Source organism: Trachymyrmex septentrionalis, unplaced genomic scaffold (genome assembly GCF_001594115.1).
Source record: "Trachymyrmex septentrionalis isolate Tsep2-gDNA-1 unplaced genomic scaffold, Tsep1.0 scaffold14, whole genome shotgun sequence".
In the NCBI taxonomy this organism is placed as follows: Eukaryota; Metazoa; Arthropoda; class Insecta; order Hymenoptera; family Formicidae; genus Trachymyrmex; species Trachymyrmex septentrionalis.
In genome coordinates this window covers 3,237,666-3,241,610 of record NW_017304543.1, presented here as the reverse complement: position 1 = coordinate 3,241,610, position 3,945 = coordinate 3,237,666, and positions in this window count along the sequence as shown.

Here is a 3,945-nt window from a genome sequence, read left to right as displayed (position 1 = left end):
TTATGTAATCGTGATTCACGCACAGAGTAATCGACAAAGTTGGGAATACAATGCCGTAAAGTAAAAAGAAAAAAAAAAAGAAAAATAGTCGTGGCATCTCGCCTCTGCATTTGTGCGTGCAATTGAACGGACAATACGTTTCTCCCTTAACAATAACGACAACAACAACAACAACAACGAGATGATGAAAATTCAATGGCAGCGGTATAATGTCGAGAAGAACAGCGAATATTTAACAAGATAAGAATGACAACACGTACACGGCATCACAACAACACGGCATTTATAGACTATCGCACAAATAACCAGATGCATACCAGAGAATTCAAGAAGCGCTTAAGATTATCCACAACCCTCGTATATCGGACAAAACGCAGAAATTGTCCTTATCGCCAGACGCACATTGAGCCTTGCATAATAACACGTACACATTTTTACGTATTATCATTCTTAACTCCGCGGAATATCAGAATTTATAATAAATCAACTTAACAACTTTTCATATATTGATATATGCAAACAAATCAGCTTATAACTACTTAATAAAATCTACAATAGTATTTTGATTTATATGATTTAGAGTGGATTTCTTAGTTGCTAAAATTTCTTGTCCACTATGTAAAATATATAACAGAATGTTACTAGTAAAATTTATGTACATAACGCAAGCAATCAAAGAAAGATTAAAGAATTGTTAAATCTTCAGGTTTTATCCTTCATGATATTCCATTTACAAGCATATCACTTTTAAAATAATCTTATCCCCCTTTTTATAGTAGCAAAAAATGCTCTTGGCGATCTTTCGAAAATCCGTTGTTCGTCCCAATGTGCGTCTGATATTACGCTTACTTATTCTACTTACTCGCCGAAATCTGCTCACGTGGCTCGTAATATTTCGTTATGCAATATATAGTTTTGACTCATCGCATTATACTCTTTCTCTCCCTCTCATTTTCTCCTCATTCTTTATCATTATATGTGTACATGTATGCCATGTGTGCGTGTGTGCTTACATCTTAATATATATGTATATGTATATATATATATATATCTTTTTTTTTCATTTGCTTCTCTCTTCCTCTGCGAAACAATTTCTTTACATATGTGTGAATGTACAGTTGAACAATAGGCGGCAATGGCTGGACAGAATGGCGTTCGATGACATTTTTTTTTCGATTTTTCTTGTTGGGTGTTCTCCAGAGGATGTTGCAGCGCCTTGGCATGGCGCACTACGTTCTCCCCTCCCCCCCCCTTTATATGCTCGGACGTTATCTTTCTCGATAACGAGCAATGCCTGGACTGTCGTCAAGCACAGTAAAAAAAGTTTCGTTTTATACATTAGTATATATTCGTGCCACGGCGCGAGAGGAGGAAGAGTTATACACAAGCGTAAGTTTGTACTGATTCGTGATATTTTTATTGAGTGAACTCGAGCGCGGGTTCATATCTTTTTATATTCCAAACAGAAGATAATTGATATCGATATAATTTTTGGTCAGCCCGATTTTCGATGCTACAGATAGAAACGAACTTTACTACAAAAATATTTCCGCGTGCTACAAAATCGAAATATAAGCTCGTCATAATTATGTCGGTTTCCCGGATATGTTATGTTTCAGATAAACCGAGTAGACAACTCGATACATTTACATTTACCAGCTAAATGTTCACGGAACACAATTGTCTGTAGAATGCAATTTCTAAATGCAATGCACGATCGATTGGATATCGTCAATTATAAATTGTTTAAAGCGCGAGAATACAACGCGAGATATCATTCGCAAAAGATTTTATCACAAAAGATAATATGAAAACTATCAATTTTTAAGTGTAATGATATTAATTTAAATGTAATTATGTAATGTTAATTTTATAAATTAAAATAAATTTTGAATATTATATATGTATATAATCTGCGCAATTAGATAATAATTGTAATTATCATGATGAACGTGCCTCATTATATTATGAAAAATTCCGTTTATGAACAATTCCGAGTGAACCTGCACCGAGTTTTACTCTGATAAATATAACGATGAATAATGAGTTTATGGCGCGTCTCTATATAGATTAGGAGACGTCGTACAAGGAACAATCGATCACACACTAAAACTATGCTTACACACTGACGAAATAGAATTTCGAGTTTCATCCGCTTTGCAATATCTGCTTTCTGTTATCGTTATATGAATTCGTTTTGTAAAAATTATGCTTACCTTCGCGAAGATGATATTGTTAATACTCAATCATTTAGTCCAAAATAATTCTCCAAAAATAATTCAAATAAATTAGAAAAATAATAATCACGCCATTTCACGTGATTTATACACTTGTATCTTTTTTCTCAAGTGATAAATGTAATTACAAAAAAAAATGACTACGAAAATTACAAAAAAAGACGGTTTTTTCCATCTAAAAAACGAGTTTATATAATATTAGAAACGGACAATTACACCAGCATACAGACATAATTGGAATTTCGTCGAATGGCGTTATTTCGAAATTCTACTTTCGTCCAGCCGCTTGCCTGAACAATAAGACACTTAACAGTTTGACGCCCTTCACAGTGGAAGAAGACCGATTTTAATCCTCAACTACTTTAATTATATGTTTGAATGAAGTAACTACTACGATGAGGCCAATTTTATATCCAATAGTAAGGTATAATTATCTCTGATTATTATTATAACAGAATATTTCTATATTGTTATTATCCGACGAAGAATCAATCATCAAATAATTTTCTACTGACAAGTAATTTTTAATAGAAAGAGAGAGAGAGAGAGAGAGAGAGAGAGAGAGAGAGAGAGAGAGAGAGAGAGAGAGACAGCATATAATATTACATATTATAAATTACTAATAATACATAAAATGAACTGATTTTTATTGCGCAGTCATATGGAAAATATTTGTTACACATTATTTTCTTTCGTTACAGTTCAAGAATTTGAAAAATGCATTATACAGAATCAAAAGAAATCGTCAAATATATAATCAGAGACACATTTCTAAAATATCATAAAATATTGGGAACTAACAAATCTGCATTGGAAACAGATTTGAACCTGTCGCAGTGGTTGAGGATTAACGGCCGTTTACTTTTGCGCACACACATCATAATATTACTTGTTACATACATAATAACATAATATACAATAGTGAATTGGCGCTTGAAAATATCATGTCGTATCGCAGACAATCAACCGAGATAGTGTAAAAATATTTTCTCCTTTAGAACATCGAAGAAGAGACCGACTTTTGAAAAATATCTTTGGAAAAAGAGAGTGTCGTTCGTAGAATACGTGTTCAGCGTGTGAAATCGCCCGAGTTCTACTCCATTTGTTCTCTTTTCACTTCTCGTTTTTTTGATATAATCGTTACTAGAGCACTGCCGGAACCAGGTTAGTCGAGGTCTCGTTTGATATTCGCAAAGATTCATCGAAATCACGCGAAGTGACTCCAATGAAAATCCTCTTCCTTTCGGAAAATCCATTCTCCCACCGCAGAGAGAGAGATCGTCGATATGTCTCTTCGTAGAGCGGGAAGATTGAGTGATTCACGATGGTGCGAATAAAAATTTTTGCGGCCACAGATAAGTAATTCCCTTAGGAAGGGAGTCATTTTGCTAAACGAAAAAGAGGCCCGCGCGTTGTCGCACGAAAAATTCCTTCTTCAGCCTACCCTCTCCGCGGATTTTAGAATCTCTGTCTTAGAGTATTTGAAAATATAAAATCTACGATAGAAAACAGAACAGATCTCGAATATATATATATATATATAACTTAGTATATACATATATACGTACATATGTATGTATGTATATATGTATATATATTTTTTCTCCCAACATTCAACATCAATTCGCTTGCGCCGTTATCGTTATTATATTATATTACGTTTCATTTTACTAGTGTCATTATTTTTATTATTATTGTTGTTACTCAT